Below are 19,058 nucleotides of genomic sequence, written 5' to 3'. Positions count from 1 at the left end.
CCACCACCACCCCATTTTGTTTCTCTTGTTGTTTTTGTTATTGCTGTTTTGTTGTTGTATAGGACAGAGAGAAATCTAGAGAGGAAAGGAAGACACAGCTTGTGAAGCAACCCCCCTGAAGGTGGAAATCCGGGGTTTGAACCTGAATCCTTGAGCCAGTTCCCGCGCTTCAATCCATGTGCCCTTAACCAGCTGCTACCATCTGGCCCTCCCCCTTCTTCTTTTCTTTTTCTTAAAATTTATTTATTTATTTATTCCCTTTTGTTGCCTTTGTTGTTTTTCTATTGTTGTAGTTATTTTTTTTTTTTGCCCAGAACATCATTCTTATTTTAATAATAGTATTTTTTTCACATGACCTTTTTTTTTCTTTTCTTATTTTTTTATTAGGGAATTAATGTTTTATATTCGACAGTAAGTACAATAGCTTGTACATGCATAACATTTCTCAGTTTCAGTTTTCCATATAACAATACAACCCCCAATAGGTCCTCTGAAGGACCTGTGTTCTCCCCCCCACCCGCCCCAGAGTCTTTTACTTTGGTGCAATACATATTGTTGTAGTCATTATTGTTGTCGTTGTTGCATAGGAAAAAGAGAAATGGAGAGAGGAGGGGAAGACAGAGAGGGGGAGAGAAAGATAGACACCTGCAGACCTGCTTCACCATCTGTGAAGTGACTTCTCTGCAGGTGGGGAGCCGGGGCCTCAAACCGGGATCCTTATGCCGGTCCTTGTGCTTTGTGCCACCTGTGTGCACTTAACCCGCTGCGTTACCACCCGACTTTCTTTTTTCTTCTTCTTCTTCTTTTTTTTAACCAGAGGACTGATGGTGGTGTGAGGGATTGAACCTTAGACTTCACAGCCTTAGGCATGACAGTCTGTTTGCGTAACCATTATACTATCTACTCTGGCCCCCATTTTCAAAGATTTATCAATTTATTAATATGAGAGACATAGAGTTTGAACCAGAGCATCACTCTGGCACATAAGAGGCCAGGGATTGAACTCAGAATCTCATTCTTGCAAATTCAGCAACCTAGCCACTGTACTGCTTTAAAACTCATTACAATTTATGGAAAGCGTTATGCTTTTGATTTGATATTTATATAAAGCTTCCTACAAAAGAATACACTTTTTGGGGACTAGCCAGTGGCACACTCAGCTAAGCGCACACATCACCATGTGCAAGGACCTAGGTTTGAGACCCACTCCTCACCTGTAGGGTGGACGCTTCATGAGTGGTGAAGCAGGTCTCCAGGTGTCTATCTTTCCCTCTCTATCTCCTCCTCCCTCTCAATTTCTCTCTGTCCTATCAAGACAAAACAGAAAAAAGAAAAAAGGCAGAGGGGAATGGGTCACGTGGCTGTGCACCTGGCTCAGTGCACACATTACAGTGTGCAGGGACCCAGGCTCAAGCCTGGTTCCCCACCTGCAGGAGGGTCACTTCATGAGTGGTGAAGCAAGTCTGCAGGTGTCTATCTTTCTCTCCCCTTCTCTGTCTTCCCCTCCTCTGTCCATTTCTCTCTGCCCTATCCAGCAACAACTACAGCAATGGCAACAATAACATTAATAACAATAAGGGCAACAAAATGGGGGGAAATGGCCTCCAGGAGCCGTGGATTTGTGCAGGTATTGAGCCCCAGAAATAACCCTGAAGGCAAAAAAATTCTTTTGTATTGTCTTTATTTATTGGATAGAGACAGTCAGAAATTGAGAGTGTAGGGGTTGATACAGAGACAGAGAGACACCTGCAACACTGCAACCACTTGTAAAGCTTTCCCCTTGCAGGTGGTGACCAGGGTCTCTAACCACTGGTCCTTGCGTGTTATAACATGTTCAATCAATCAGGTGCAGCATCACCCAGCCCCAACAAATTGTTTAATAAACAAGAACCCAAAGGTAGGAATAGAGCAGATGAAATTAGGGGTCTTCGTTTGGGAAGAAGCTAGGAAGTCAATTTTAGATATGTTCTAAGGGGCCCATGGCTTTGTAATTTTTGCCTGAGCCCAACAGCTAACATGGTTGGCCTAAAAATATTATCTGGGAAGATGGTGTTATAGTTTAGAATAGGGTTAGAAAGCTGGATTAGGGTAGAGAGTAGCTTCCAAACATGAGGAAAGTATTGTAAATAATACTGACTGTTTACTCCATTGATCTGAGCTAGGGCCCATATATACTCCTATTTAGCATAGGAGCTTTTGTGACCTCCAAGTCCCATCAGTTTGACCTTTTAATGAAATGATCTGTATTAGTTTCCTATAGCTGCTGTAACAATTTTCCACAAACTTGATGCAACAAAACTCTATTCTCTCACAGTTGATGAAGGTCAAATGTCCAAAATTTGTAACACATGGACTGCCATGTGTTGGTAGGTCTTCATTCCCTTCAGAGACTCTAGAGAGACTATGCTCCTTATCTTGTTCAGTTTCTGGGGCTCCAAGCCTTCCTTGGCTTATGACTGCAATCATTCTTGTCTCTGCCTTTGTTTTCTCAAGGCCTTCACTTCTATCTGTGTCAAGTCTCCTTCTGTTTTGTCTCTTATAAGAATACTAATTAGGTGGACAATCAAGTGTAATCTCTTCCCCTCAAAGTCTTTAATTTGATGGTATTTGTGTAGTCTGCTACAGAAGACAAACTTTATAATTTTCATTAATTAAGACCAAATAATAGGAAAAAAAACCTAGATATCTTGGAGGGTCATCATTTGACTTACTACACATGACATAAGTAAAAAAAAAATCAGGTTTTTGACAGGACTGATCAAATCTATGTATTTAACTTTTTATTTATTTATTTTAATGAGAGAGATACAGAAAGAAAGACACAGAGAACCCACAACGACCCTGGGTCCATACTCCCAGAGGGATAGAGAATGGGAAAGCTGGGAGTCGGGCGGTAGCATAGTGGGTTAAGTGCATGTGGTGCAAAGTGCAAGGACCGTCTAAGGATCCCGGTTCGAGCCCCTGGCTCCCCACCTGCAGGGGAGTCACTTCATAGGCAGTGAAGCAGGTCTGCAGGTGTCTATCTTTCTCTCCCCCCTGTCTTCCTCTCCTCTCTCGATTTCTTTCTGTCCTATCCAACAACAAAAACTACAACAACAAAAAACAAGGGCAACAAAAGGGAAAATAAATAATAATAATAAAAAGAGACTGGGAAAGTTATCAGGGGAGGGGATGGGATATGGAGACTGACCGGGTGGCGAGAACTGTGTGGAGTTGTACCCCTCCTATCCTACGGGTTTTGTTAATGCCTCCTTTCATAAATAAATAAATAAATAAATAAATAAATAAATAAATAAATGAAAGACACAGAGAGACAGAGTGAAAGCAATCAGACCACTGCTCAGCACTGGCTTATGGTGGCACTAGTGACTGAACCTGAGACTCAGATTGTCAGCCATGAAAGTCCTTTGCATAGCTATTATGATAGCTCCATAGCCCCCATTGTGTACTTAACTTAAAGGCTGACTTGACTAGGACTGCTAGATCCTAAGCACTATGTGAAATTCCTGCTCTGTAGTGTCTCTGCTCCTTGACCTGACTACAGACAACATTTTCTGCATCAAGGTGTCTTTTGAGGCAATGTTTCATGGCAGTTTTTATTATTCACCTCCTTTTTTTTTTTTTTTTATAGCCATCAACTCATCCTATAGTCTCTACATATAAAAATGTTGCTCATCTACCCTTCCTTAGACATTCCCAGCAGTCTGGACTTTTGAGAAACTTCCTATTGCTAATCCCCAGGAATACAGTTTTTCCTTATTAATGTAGGTTCTTGAATTCCCTTCCACCCTTGGCAGCCCATATCATCTATGGTAAGTTCTGAAAAAAAGAGAAGTATTTTGTACCAGGGATGGTTCTACAGGGAGGGCACCTCCATCTGTGTGGTCAAATACCCTTGAAAATTGAAACAGGGTGGATGTGCAGCTTCATGGGGTGGGGAGGCGGGGGGAGGGGATGGGACATAGTCTTTTGGTGGTGGGAATGGTGTTTATGTAAAATATTTTTTAAAAAAGAAAATTGAAACAGTATTAGAAAGAATTTTTTGATGATGATGATAAAGGCTTAAATAAAGTTCAGGGTGCCAGGCACGGTTTGAGCATTTTATATTCTTTCCTTCATTTATTCTTCACAAACACTATGATAGCTCTTCTCAACTGTGAGTCTGCCTCACCTGCAGGGCTTGTGAAAATAGACTGCTGACCTCCATTCCATATTTCTGATTCCTCTCTCTCTCTCTCTCCGTGTGTGTGTGTGTGTGTGTGTACAAACACACACACACACACATATATATATGATTTTACTTATTTATTTATTTGGATAGAGACAGAGATAAACCAAGAGGGAAGGGGGAGATAGGGAGGGAGGGAGAGAGACAGAGAGATACCTGCAGCCCTGCTTTACCACTTGTGAAGCTTTCCCCCTGCAGGTGGGGGCTGGGAGCTTGAACTTGGGTCCTTGGGCATTGTAGCAAGTGCATCCAAACAAGTACACCACCACATGGCCCTTTTTTCTTCTTCATTAATGGCACCAGGGTTATTTCTGGGGCTTGGTGTCTGCACAGTGAATTCACCTCTCCTGGAATTGTCTTCCTTCCTTCCTTCCTTCCTTCCTTCCTTCCTTCCTTCCTTCCTTCTTTCTTTCCTTTCTCTCTCTATCTCTCTCTTGATAGAGACAAAGAGAAATTGAGAGGGAAGAGGGAGATAGAAAGGTACCTGCATCACTGCTCTGCTGCTTGTGTAGCTCCCCCACCCCCCTGAAGCTTGGGACCCGGAGTCTGAGCCTGGGTCCATGCAGGTAGGGTGCCTGAGGTCTCAGTATGTGCTTTTCTAACAAGATGCAGCCAGCCAGGAGATCCACTCATCTCATTAGGAAATGAATGCAATTATATGCTCCATTTTTTTATATTTTATTTATTTATTCATGAGAAATGATAGGAGAGAGAGAAAGAACCAGACATCACTCTGGTACATGTGCTGCCGGGAATTGAACTGGGGACCTCATGCTTGAGAGTCTGAAGCCCTATCCACTGCGCCACCTCCCGGACCACTATATGCTCCATTTTATAGATGTGAGTCACAAAAGTGCAGTATGCAAAAGTGGGCGGGGGGTGGCGGGGGGCTAAAGTGAAGAGATAATTTAAATGAGGGGCTGGGTGGTGGTGCACCTGGTTGAGCACACATGTTACAATGTGCAAGGACCCAGGTTCGAGCCCTCAGTCCCCACCTGCAGGGGAGAAGCTTCACAAGTGGTGAAGCAGAGCTGCAGGTGTCTCTGTCTCTCATCCTCTCTATCTCTCCCTTCCCTCTCGATTTCTGACTGTCTCTATCCTATAAATAAATAAAGATAATAATTTAAAAAACAAAAGGAGATAACTTAAATGTACTTGAGACCAGCAAGACTTAGAGTAGTACTGAAGCTGACCTTGGGGGATATTCTTCTCTCATTCTGAGTCCCTGTCATTTACTAGGCAAGCTGGGCGATAGGTACTAGAAGGCATAAGGATATGTGAAGAGAGAGAGAGGGAGAGGAAGAGAGAGAGAGAGAGAGAGGGGAAGAGGAAGAGAGGGAGAATTTTAAGATAGAACATCAAAGATTCCCAAGGCAGCTTTCCGGCTTTGATGCTGATGCTTGCTTACTTCATGATCTGCTGAAAGAAGCAAAGACCAGTGAGCCTCACAGAAGGCATGTTGCCTGCAAAGGGCTGGGCTCCGCACATCTTCCCATCCCTGCAGCTGCTAAAGTGTTTGCTTTATGCCTCCTGGGTATTTACTTTCCTGATTATTTCTCAGTAATAAGAACTCTGCTCCTTATCTACAATTGAGTCATTGCCAGATTTTTAAACCTACGACTGATGACAATACTTTGGTGACTCATTGTTTTGAGAAACTTAGGGGATTGCACATGGGCAGTTCATTCACCCATTCCAGAAACACATGCACCATGATACTTTTATTTTTTCATTTTTTTAAAACTTGTGACTAATAGTAGATTACAAGTTAGTAAGATTACAGGGTATTGCTCATACCACACCCACCACCAAAGTTCTGTGTCCCCATTCTACCACCTTTCACAGATAATAGCCTTAGTTCTCACAAGTCTTAGAAACAGCTCCTATCTTTTCTTTTTAAGTTCATGTGTAGAGATGATACTTTTAAATAATTTGAGACCACAAAAAGAATAATAATAAAATTGTATAATCAAGCACCACCAGCATAGCACGACTCCTTCAAAAACCAAAACAGGGAGTCGGGCAGTAGTGCAGCAGGTTAAGTGCAGATGGCGCAAAGCGCAAAGACTGTCGTAAGGAACCCGGTTTGAGCACCCTGCTCTCCACCTGCAGAGGGGTCCCTTCACAGGTGGTGAAGCAGGTCTGCAGGTGTCTTTCTCTCCCCCCTCTGTCTTCCCCTCCTCTCTCCATTTCTCTCTGTCCTATCCAATAACAACAACATCAGTAACAATAATAACTACAACAATAAAAAACAAGGGCAACAAAAGGGAAAAAAATATATATATATATATCCCAAAGCAAAGGAAATCTCAGTATATATCTTGGTTGTTTTGCTGAGGTTTTCTTTTTTTTCTTTTAAGTAATTAAAAAAAATTTTTTTGTTTATAAAATGGAAACACCGACAAGACCATAGGATAAGAGGGGTACAACTCCACACAATTCCCACCACCAGAACTCTGTATCCCATCCCCTCCCCTGATAGCTTTCCCATTCTTGTGCAGAAGGTGGAAGGTCTGGCTTCTGTAATTGCTTCCCTGCTGAACATGGGTGTTGGCAGGTTGATCCATAATCCCAGACTCTCTCTTTTCCTAGTGGGGAAGGGCTCTGGGGAAGCAGAGCTCCAAGACACATTGGTAGAGTCGTCTGCCCAGGGAAGTTCAGTTGGTATCATGGTAGTATCTGGAATCTGGTGGCTGAGAAAAAAAAGAATTAACATATAAAGCTGAACAAATTGTTAACTAATCATGAACCTAAAAACTGGAATAGTGCAGATAAAGATTTAGGGTCTCCATTTTTGAGATAGCTAGTAGGTCTATTTTAGGTATATTCCAAAGGGCCCATGACTTTACTAGTTTCTGCCTGAGCCTGACATCTGATATGCAGGTGGACCCAAGTTACTCTCTGGGGAGATGATGTCATAGCTGGAAAAGGGGCTAGAAAGCTGGATCAGGGAAGAGAAGTAGCTCCCAAATATGGGAAAAGTATATAAATACTGTTGACTGTATATGGTGACCCCAGCAGGAGTTTGGGACTATTAGCATACAAATGACCTCACCCTGGGGCTCTGGGGAGGTGTTTCAGAGAAGGGACTGCATAAAAGCACGGGGACTTTGAGCATATGACTCTCTTTGCCTGTGGCTTCTTCTCCTGGTCAGAAGCATCTCTGCGGAGGTGCTCCAGGCATCCATCCGCCATGACTACTTCTCCTGGGAACTGAACACGTGGGACCCTGCTAGCCGGTAAACTTTTAGACCCCTCTACAGCCATGAGCAACCTTTACCAGAGCTTATAATTGTTTATCTTATGGGACTAAACTTTGATAAGCATATTCAGACTTTATAGACCCTTTTATAGTACACTTAACCCTTGATGATAAGTGCTTATTTTGCCTTTTACCTGTTTCACCCTAATAAACTGTGTATTGTTTAAACCGGTTCCCAGCTCTCGCTGTGAATCCTTTTACTCGTGCAAGCAGCCCCAACCCCCAAACCTCTTTTTAAGTTAATCTACAACAACTGTAAACCCCATCGATTTGATCTGGGTTCCATATTCAACTGAGGAGCCTGTGTAACTGTTGCATCCCTGTAGATCAGAGCTCACATGCTGTGGTCATGAGTAGGGACATTCCAAGCTGCCCCAATTTCAGGACCCATCTTCCTCAGGTGGTAGATAGAGTTTGCAATCCAGCCTCCCTTTGGAGGATGGAACATTCTCTACCATTGTTGAGGCCACTCTGATATATGTTTGCTTTCTTGTTTCCTGTATGTTTCTCTCATTGCTCAAGTTGCTGCCTCCTTGTCTTGGCTTCTTGATCCTCAAAGCAGACCTGGCTTCTGTAATTGCTTCCCTGCTGAACATGGGCATGGCAGGTTGATCCATATTCCCAGCCTGTCTCTCTCTTTCCCTAGTGGGGCAGAGTTCTGGGGAAGCGGAGCTCCAGGACACATTGGTGGGGTCTTCTGCCCAGGGAAGTCCGTTTGACATCATGTTAGCATCTGGAACCTGGTGGCTGAAAAAAAGAGTTAACATATAGAGCCAAAGAAATTGTTGACTAATCATGAACGTAAAGGTTGGAATAGTTCATATGAAGAGTTGGGGGGGGGGGCTCTCTGTTTTGTAGAAAGTTAGTAGTCCTATTTTAGTTGTATTCCAAAGAGTCCATGATTATACTAGTTTTTTTTTTTTTCTTTTTTTTTCCCTGAACCTGACATCTGCTATGCAGGTGGATCCAAGTTTTTGTCTGGGGAGATGATGTCATGGCTGGAAAAAGGGCCAGAAAGCTGGATCAGCGAAGAGAGTAGCTCCCAAATATGGGAAAGGGGTATGAATATTGTTGCCTGTAAATACCATTGATTTGATCTGATCCAGGGCTTGTCTTTCTTATCTAGCTTTCCAGGTTTGCTCTCCAGGGAGCAAGGTTTACACAAGGCAACCTTTCCAAGGCTAATTGTCACCTACACTGTGGATATAGCTTGTGTATCTTCGGAAGTCACCAGTCCCTGAACACAGCAGCTGATCACTCATATACTGTCCCAGGTTCTATTTATTGACTTTATTGCCACCAGTCTTAGTGTCAGCAGGATAAATCCACCACTGGTGGATTTGTGATGCCCTCTTTTCATCCTTCCTTCCTCCCCCCCGCCTCCCATTCTTTTTTTCCTTCTTTTCTCTCCCTCCTTTCCTTCCTTCCTTTCTCCCTTCTTTTTCTTTTCTTTTTTAAATAATATTTATTTATTCCCTTTTGTTGCTCTTGTTTTTTTGTCGAAGTTATTATTGTTGTTATTGATGTCATCGTTGTTGGATAGGACAGAGAGAAATGGAGAGAGGAGGGGTAGACAGAGAGGGGGAGAGAAAGACAGACACCTGCAGACCTGCTTCACTGCCTGTGAAGTGACTCCCCTGCTGCGCTACCGGCCCGACAGGTGGTGAAGCAGGTCTGCAGGTGTCTACCTTTCTCTCCCCCTCTCTGTCTTCCCCTCCTCTCTCCATTTCTCTCTGTCCTATCCAACAACGACGACAACAACAATAATAACTACAACAATAAAACAAGGGCAACAAAAGGGAATAAATAAAGAAAATAAATAAAATAAAAAAAAAAAGAAATTGAGAGGGAAAGGGAAGATAGAGAGGGAGAAAGAGAGACCTGCCGCACTGTTTCACCACTTACAGGGATGAGGCCTTGACCTTTTGTCCTAGCTTCTACATTTATGTGGACAGTGTAGGAAATTACTGACATATGTTTTCTGTGATAATGTCCAACAAAGGCTTCATGATTTTGGAAAATGAGCAGAATTTGAGAAAATTTGAGAAATGGTACGCTTCTTTTCTCAAAGTTAGAAGAGGGAAATACAATTCAATAATAATTTGAATAATATGGAAAAAAATGTTTTACTGGGAAGTTAAAGTAAACTAAGTTATATATTTATCCTCTCTTGGCAAAAGTATTTTGAAAACAGATATTTGTTTTTATAGTGTTGGGGTTCCTTGTGTATGGTAAATAAACAGTAGGTGCTATTGCAAAATAATTCTTAGGCTAAAAGTGAATTGTTGCTAATTTGGCTCTAACTCCTTTGAAATGCTGATACTTGTCTTAGAGCTCAGATGGTCTTGGGGTTACTTCTATTTTTCATATCATAGGTCACAAAGTCATTATCATGCAAGAATTATGATAACTTATTTGGTAATATTATTTAGTTTAATTTTTGTGATAGGTTTTGTAGGATTTTCTTCTAAACCTTCACTTATTTATGGTGGAGTGGGTCTCTTAAAACACAAAATCCTTCCTTATTATTTTTGGGATACTTAGAAATGACACTGGGAATTCAGAATTGATTCATCCTTTACAGAATCCCCAAGATTCAGAATTTGCTACCTCACCACCCCATACTCACTGTTTTGGTCGATTCTAAAACTCGGCTAATGCCCACTAGGGCAGCGTAAGGGGTCTCTATGGATGTCCTCTTGGGAGGCTAAGCCAAATGGTTACCATTGCTTATCTCATCCACGGATGTGCGATTTTCTTCCACTGTCCTCCTAGAAGAACCCTAGAAGGACAATGTAGAGAAAAAGCAAAGTGGTAAAAATGATCATGGAAGTATAGGAGAGTAAAAGGTCATCACCCCTGACAGTGTTTTATATAAGGGACCTCTGATAGCAAAGTGTGGATTGATTGGCTTTGAGGTGGGGAACTTTGCCAGTGGAAAGAGTGAACCATCCAGAGCTTTCCTTCAGAATCCTTTGACTAAGATCTTAAGAGACAACCATTGTTCAACAATTTGTTTGGCTTTGTATGTTAACTCTCTTCTCAGCCACCAGGTTCCAGATGCTAGCAGGATGCCGACCAGACTTCCCTGGACAGACAACTCTACCGGTGTGTCCTGGAGCTCCGCTTCCCCAGAGCCCCACTCTACTAGGGAAAGAGAGAGGCAGGCTTGGAGTATGGATCGACCTTTCAACGCCCATGTTCCTTGGGGAAGCAATTACAGAAGCCAGACCTTCCACCTTCTGCAACCCAAAATGACCTTGGGTGCATACTCCCAAAGGGATAAAGAATAGGAAATCTATCAGGGAAGGGGATGGGATATAGAGATCTGGTGGTGGGAGTTGTGTGGAGTTGTACCCCTCCTATCCTACGGTTTTGTTAATGTCTCCTTTTTAAGATAAATACATTAAAAAAAGAGAGACAACCCAAAAAATTGAACCATGACCTGGCACTGCCTTGCATTTCACAAACCTTCTTTTTCTTACTGGAGAAGGTGAAACTTTAATCATCTTAGTTAAGTCCATCTTTCCGCACAAAATCTCTTGTACCAGAAAGTTTTTTAGGTTGTTCTATGAAGTGAAGTGTGTAATCTTTTTCTGAATCCATGGAACTCCCATGTGTATAGGAACTCCACACATGCTGTTAATTAATGTCTCTACTTTTTCTCTCATTAATCTGCATCTTACTTATCTGATTATTTCCCCAGCCATGAAGAAACTAAAGATGCATAAAATGATTTCTTCCTGAGAAGTAAAACTGATATTAATTGTCTAACAGTGAGTTGCAAAAATACAACCGTCATAAAATCTACCACAACATTTTCCCTTGCTAAGCACACAGTAGGTCTAATTATCAGAGGAGGCTCACCACTTCAAGGATTCCCTGGGGCCTGTGAATTGATCTGAAATCCTCCCAAGGAAAGTGATGGACTTGAGAAATATATTTTCAATCCACATGAGGAAAAGTTGTAGGTGTGAGACAAAGAATCTTCACACAGGCTTAATTTACCTACTTTACCTGTACCAACCAAAGGTTTTCTGTAAACATTTGGAAACCAATAGCTTGATCATTTTTCCTTTTGGATAGGAAAAAGTGAAAAAAAATCATTTATACTTTCTCTTCTTCCTGTTTTATTATTTTGATTGAGGTAGAAAAGGGAGAGCTGAGAGTTATTTTGCTGGGAATACTATCTTTTCATAGCCAAAATTATAGAACATCCTAAGGCTTCCATCTAAAAACATTTCTATGGGGAGTTGGGTGGTAGCACTGAGGTTAAGCGCACGTGGCGCAAAGTGCAAGGACCAGCGTAAGGATCCCGGTTTGAGTTCCTGGCTCCCCACCTGTAGGGGAGTCACTTCATAAGCAGTGAAGCAGGTCTGCAGGTGTCTATCTTTCTCTCCCCCCTCTGTCTTTTCCTCCTCTTTCCATTTCTCTCTGTCCTATCTAACAACAACGACATCAACAACAATAATAACCACAACAATAATGAAAAAAACAACAAGGGCAGCAGAAGGGAAAATAAACAAGTAATAAAAAAATAAATACCATAAAAATGTATTTAAAAATTCCTAAAAATAAACTATGGAAGGGGGTCAGGTGGTAACGCTGCGGGTTAAGAGCACATGACACAAAGTGCACGGACTATCATAAGGATCCTGGTTTGAGGCCACTGCGCAAAGCACAAGGACGTTAAGGATCTTGGTTTGGGGGGGGGGGGGGGGGGTCGGGCGGTGGCGCAGTGGGTTAAGCGCATGTGGCGCAAAGCGCAGGGACCGGAGTAAGGATCCCGGTTAGAGTCCCCGCGGTCGCTTCACAGGCGGTGAAGCAGGTCTGCAGGTGTCTTTCTCTCCCGCCTCTGTCTTCCCCTCCTCTCTCCATTTCTCTCTGTCCTATCCAACAACGAACAACATCAACAATGGCAATAATAATAACCACAATGAGGCTACAACAACAAGGGCAACAAAAAGGAAAAAAAAAAAAAGGATCTTGGTTTGAGCCCCTGGCTCTCCACCTACAGGGGGGTCACTTCACAAGAAGTGAAGCAGGTCTGTAGGTGTCTATCTTTCTCTCCCCCTCTCTGTCTTCCCCTCCTCTCTCCATTTTTCTCTGCCCTATCCAACAACATTAATGGCAACAATAACAGCCATGTTAGAGAAATATTAAACTTTACTCTGGTAATATAGTCTCCGTTAATCATAAGACTCTGGGAGCTGGCACAATTCCCACTAGGGTGGTCCTCCATCAGATTTTTTTTTTTTACATATTAATTTATTAGATAGAGACAGAAAGAAACTGAGAAGGAGGGGGAAATAGAGAGGGAAAGAGACAGAGACATCTGTAGCCCTATTTCACTACTAGTGAAACTTTTCCCCTGCAGGTGGGGATCAGGAGCTTGGGTCTTTGTGCACTGTAACCAGTTATACCACCTCTTGGTTACTCAGATTTTTTTTTTTTCCATTTCTTCTTCATTGAACCCCTAGAGGGTTCAACCCTTCGAGAGAATTCACTTGGACCTATGAATTGATCCGAAATCCTCTGACGAGGGTGATAGACTTATATGATTCCAATGCCAAGTGAAAGAAAGTTGTGGGTGGGAGACAGTCTTATAGAGTTTAGGCCTGACTCACTACTGGCCTAGAGTGTCAGACCTGAGTTCCGAGTTACACAAGTGACTGGATCTTATCCTTACTACCAGCTGTTTAGCCAGATGTGAGGGGTTTGAGTGTTGGTTCTATTTCCTCCTTTGTCAAGATCTCCACTCTGATTCTTCTGGAGATACTGTGTAAAGTACAAATGTGGGGAGAGTACAAATAATGGCAGCACAGTGGCTGGATTCAGGAATCGATGCTTTACTTTTTATTCTACAGTCTTTGTTGAATCCCTTTTCTGCTAAGCCCACTGTGGATGAATCAATGATGAACAGACACTGGTAATACTCCCTTTACTGGGAGAGCTGGCATCCATAGAAATATTAGTCATTAATCAGACATTCTTTTTGAATAATGTGAAGACCTGCATTCCCTTTCTTCCAGATGACATAATGATCTCAGCTGTATTTCATTTTGTGGGTTCTCATGTAGTCATTCCATTCTTTATGAGTTTTAGAAAAATACAGAATGTGGGGGGGGGAGGCAGTGGCACACTTGGTTGAGTGCATACACTACAGTGCACAAGGACCTGGGTTTAAGCCCCAGGTCCCTAGCCTGCAGAGTAAAACCTTCCCAAGTAGTGAAGCAGGGCTGTCTCTCCTCTCTATCTTCCCCTACCCTCAAAATTTCTGGCTATCTCTATCTAATAAATAAAGATAATAAAAAATAAAAAAAGAGAGAGAAGAAAATACAGAATTTTCTTCTTTGGATTTCATCAGGAAAAGTGAAGTCCTGAATGACATAAGCAGAAGACATGCCCATTAAGGCTATGTAGGGCCATTCATTTCTTGTGGATCAAATGTACTCAACGGATTCAGGCGTTCCTGCTCTAATCATACATCCTGGTCCTCAGCCAGCTGGGTCTGCTCTATCTCACTCTACTGAGACCTTGGTCTTCAGGGAGTCATTCCATGGCTCTATAAGATGCACCACTACCCTGGCCAGGTAATCTATTTCAGATCCACTCATTTCCCATAGACATCTTTCCTTGTCACTATGTACGATATTACATTCTTCAACTATGTCACAATCCTATGAGTAATCTCCTTTTATTTTATTGGTGGACATTTCATGTATTTTTGTTTTTGACTTAGAAACAATATCTTCATTAATATCTTATAGATATTATTCCATGGCTCCATTGACCCTTTGACTGCCTCTGTGCAGTCTCTGTGGTCAGACCTCACTATGTAAAAAAATATTTTATTTATTTATTTATTTTCCTTTTTTTTGTTGCCCTTGTTTTTTTTATCATTGTTGTTATTGTCATTGCTGTCATTGTTGTTGGCTAGGAGAGAGAGAAATGGAGAGACGAGGGAAAGACAGAAGAGGGGAGAGAAAGATAGACACCTACAGCCCCACCAATGTGCCTTGGAGCTCCACTTCCCCAGATATCCCCACCCTACTAGGGAAAGAGAGAGGCAGGCTGGGAGTATGGATCGACCTGTCAACGCCCATGTTCAGTGGGGAAGCAATTACAGAAACCAGACCTTCAACCTTCTGCATCCCACAATGACCCTGGGTCCATACTCCCAGAGGGTTAAAGAATAGGAAAGCTATCAGGCGAGGGGACGGTATATGGAGGTCTGGTGGTGGGAATTGTGAGAAGTTGTACCCCTCTTATCTTATGGTTTTATCAGTGTCTCCTTTTTATAAATAAAAACTTTTAAAAAGAAGGAAAGATAGACACCTGGAGACTTGCTTCATCGCTGTCAAGAGACCTCCCTGCAGGTGGGGAGCCTGGGGCTCTAACCAGGATCTTTACTCCAGTCCTAGAGTTTCACATACGTGCACTTAACCTGCTTTGCTACAGCCCAACCCCCCAGACCTCACTATTAACCTTTGCAACCTCCCTATCTAAACAGAAAACAGTGACTGTATTTCCACTGGAAAAACAGATAGTGTCAGAATGATGATGACTTTAAGCTTTTTTTTTTTAATTAATTAATTAATTTATTTTTTCTTTTTTTTTTTTGACTTTTTTTTTTTTACTTTAAGCTTTTACCCAGAATATTGTCACCACTTTAGAGTACTTTCTCAAGAGGGTAAATGTTCATGTTTATAGAGTGAGCACAAAGCCTATCTTCTATAATATCTAGGGCCATAAATGATATTAAATAATGCAAAGCCATCTATGCCATCTATAAGTAATCTATTTTATTTTTAAGTTGTCACTAGGGTTGTTGCTGGGTCTCAGTACTTGAATGATGAATCTATAGCTCCTGGTGACCTTTTCTTTTTTCTTTCTTTTTAAAAATATTTATTTAGTCCCTTTTGTTTCCCTTTTTTATTGTTGTAGTTGTTATTGTTATTGATGTCATCATTGTTGGATAGGACAGAGAGAAATGGAGAGAGAAAGGGGAAGACAGAGAGGGGAGAGAAAGATAGACACCTGCAGACCTGCTTCACTGCTTGTGAAGCAACTTCCCTGCAGGTAGGGAGCCGGGGGCTCACACTGGTCCTTGCGCTTTGCACCAACTGCTGTTAACCTGCTGCACTATCGCCCGACTCCCCGTGGCCATTTCTTTTTTCTTTTGGGTTGAGATAGAGAGAAATTGGGAAAGGAAGGGGGGGGGGGATTGAGAGTGACAGAGAAAGAGAAACACTGGCTACACTGCTCCATCATTCATAGAGCTTCTCCCCTTACAGGTGGGGTCTGAAGGCTTGAACCTGGTCCTTAACGTATGATAATGTGTACATTCTATGAGACGCACCACTACCCTGGCCAGGTAATCTATTTTAGATCCACTCATTTCCCATAGACATCTTTCTTTGTCACTATGTACAATATTCCATTCTTCAACCACGTCACAATTCTTTGAGTAGCCTCTTTTGATTTTATTGGTGGACATTTCATTTATTTTTATTTTTGACTTAGAAACAATATCTCCATTAATATCTTTGCACATTCATATTGTGTGTGTCTTTTCCTATAGAACTGATTCCTGGAACTTTTGATGAAAAACATTACCCCAATGTTTTACTGCCATCTTCAGTGAATGAAAATATGTATCTATTCAAAATATCTAAGCTAGCACTGTTTTTTTTTTTTTTTTTTTGGTTTGCTTGTTTTTTTTGTGACCAGAGCACTACTCATCTCTGGCTTATGGTGGTGTGGGGGATTGAACCCGAGACTTTTAGAGTCTCAGGCATGAGAGTTTCTTTGCATAACCATTTTGCTATATACCCCCTGCCCTGCTGCCACATTTTATAAGCAAAACTGAATTACTGTTTTACAACATTGAGAACCTCTCTGCTAGGTATTTTATTATTATTATTTTTAAATATTTTATTTATTTTTCTTTTTGAGACAGATGCAGAGAGAGAAAGACACAGTGAGAAACACCAGAGCACTGCTCAGCTCTGGTGCAGGGGACTGAACCTAGGACTTTGGAGCTTCGGGCAGGAGAGTTTCTTTGCATTTGTTAAGCACAGGTGGTGCAAAGCACAAGGACCTGCATAAGGATCCCGGTTAAAACCCCTGGCTCCCCACCTGCAGGGTGAAGCAGGCGGTGAAGCAGCTCTGTAAGTGTCTGTCTTTCTCTCCCCCTCTTTCTGTCTGCCCCTCATCTCTCCATTTCTCTCTGTCCTATACAACAACAACAACATCAATAACAACAACAATAATAACTACAACAATAAAAAACAAGGGCAACAAAAGAGAATAAATAAGTAAATATTTTTAAACATTCCAATTGTGTTCATAAAATACATAGCAGAGGGCAGGGGTAGATAGCATAATGGAGGGGGTGGGATATGGAACTCTGGTGGTGGGAATTGTATGTAATTGTACATCTCTTATCCTACAGTCTTGTCAGTCATTATTAAATCACTAATAAAATAATAAATAAATAAAAACAAGCTAAAAACAAAACAAAAGAAATTAAAAAGCACTGTGCAGGTGTCTCCTCCTCTCTTAATTTCTCTCTTTCTCTATCCAATAAATAAATAAAATACATTTAACAAAAAAAATAAAATCAGAGCAAAAATAATGAGATAGTGGGGAGTTGGGCGGTAGCGTAGCGGGTTAAGCACAGGTGGCGCAAAGTGCAAGGACTGGCGAAAAGATTCTGGTTCCAACCCCTGGCTCCACACCTGCAGGGGAGTCGCTTCAGAGGTGGTGAAGCAGGTCTGCAGGTGTCTTTCCCCCTTTCTGTCGTCCCCTCCTCTCTCCATTTCTCTCTGTCCTATCCAACAGCGACAACATCAATAACAACAACAATAATAACCACAACATTAAAACAAGGGAAAAAACAAACAAAAAATAATGAGATAGAAAAATAAAAGATGATTCAAAAAGATCAATGAAACCAAGAATAACACCAAGATTAACAAAATGGATAAAAAGTGAGGGAGATAGCATAATGGCTGTGTTGAAAAAAAAATCTTATGTCTGAGGCCCTGAGGTCTCAAGTTCAATCCCCTGCATCACCATAATCTGGATCTGAGCAGATAAAAAAAAATATAGTAAACAGATAAACAAACAAGAGAAGACAGATCCATCAATGGCTAGATTCCTCAAGCAAAAATAGAGAAAGTTATCATAAAAACAATCAGCAATAAGAGAAGTGAAATTACAAATCAGATGGACTTTTCTTTTTTAAAAAATAATTTTTATTTTTACTATTTTTTTTTGATTTTATGTATTTATTACTTAATGAGAGGGATTGAAGGAAAGAGAAATAACCAGATGTCTCTCTGGTTCTACATGTGCTGCCAGGGATTGAAATCTGGACCTCATATTTGAGAGTTCAGCACCTTATCTATTGTGCCACCTCCCGGACCACTATGTGGACTTCTCTATGCAAACAAAGTGGACAACCCAGATGAAGTGGACACAATCTCAGAGTCATATCACCTGCCAAGCCTGACAGAAGATGTAGATAGTCTCAACAAGTCAATCACTAGTGCACAAGTTGAAGCAGTAACCAAAATTCTATCAAAAAATTTGATTGTGGGGTTTAGTGCGTGTGGAGCAAAGTGCAAGGACTGGTGGTAAGGACCCAGTTCGAGCCCCGGGCTGGCTCCCCACCTGCAGAGGAGTCGCTTCACAGGCGGTGAAACAAGACTGCAGGTGTCTATCTTTCTTTCTTTCCCCTCTCTATCTTCCCCTCCTTTCTCTACTTCTCTCTGTCCTATCCAACAATGATGACATCAATAACAACAACAGTAATAACTACAACACCAACAACAAAAGCAAGGGCAACAAAAAGGAAAATAAATAAATAAATATTTTTTAAAAAGAATTTGTGGAAAAGGTTGTACTAATGAATTCTGTAAGACCAATTCTTCTCAAACTCTTTAAAGAAAGTGAAGTGAAGGAAACACTCTCAGACACATTCTATGAGTTTAACATCACTCAGATCCCAAAAGCAAGACAGTAAGTACTCTACCCAGAAAGAAAACTATAGGTCTAGATCACTGATGAACATTCATCAAGAAGCCTCAATAAGATTTTGGCAAACTGAATCCAGTATCACATAAAGAAAAAACTTCACCAAAAAAAAAAAAAAAAAACCCAAACAAGTGGGATTTATTTATTAAAAAATTTATTAGTTATTTACAAAATAGTAAGATAATAAGGGGTATAATTTCACACTATTCTTACCATCAGAGTTCTGTGCTGCCATCATCCTCCAGAAGAAATTGCAATAGTTCTTACAAGGTTACTGATATGAGTTGACCATGTGTCTGTCTGTCTATCTATCTACTGATCTATCACTTTTTTTGTCTTGCCCATTTTTCTTCCCTTTTTTTTTTTTTTTTTTGTTGTTGTTGTTACTGCTGGGGCTTAGTGCCTGTACCACGAATCCACTGCTCCTGGAGGCCATTTTTCCCCTTTTGTTGCCCTTGTTGTAGTCTTGTTGTGGTTATTATTGTTGTCGTTTACATCACTCGTTGTTGGATAGGACAGAGAGAA

At 41.4% G+C, this 19,058-nt stretch overlaps 1 long non-coding RNA gene across 1 annotated transcript in view; it reads left to right on the top strand.

The window, feature by feature from the left end:
- The first annotated feature begins 7,365 nt into the window (after positions 1-7,365).
- The window catches only part of LOC132540780 (uncharacterized), a 108,772-nt gene continuing 97,079 nt past the window's right edge, over positions 7,366-19,058 (top strand). The window contains exon 1 of the long non-coding RNA XR_009551921.1: positions 7,366-7,467. This is a non-coding gene — a long non-coding RNA (uncharacterized LOC132540780). The remainder of the gene's footprint in view (positions 7,468-19,058) is intronic.

The sequence above is a fragment of the Erinaceus europaeus genome, chromosome 10 (genome assembly GCF_950295315.1).
Source record: "Erinaceus europaeus chromosome 10, mEriEur2.1, whole genome shotgun sequence".
Lineage (NCBI taxonomy): Eukaryota > Metazoa > Chordata > Mammalia > Eulipotyphla > Erinaceidae > Erinaceus > Erinaceus europaeus.
This window is presented reverse-complemented; position numbering and strand designations above follow the sequence as displayed.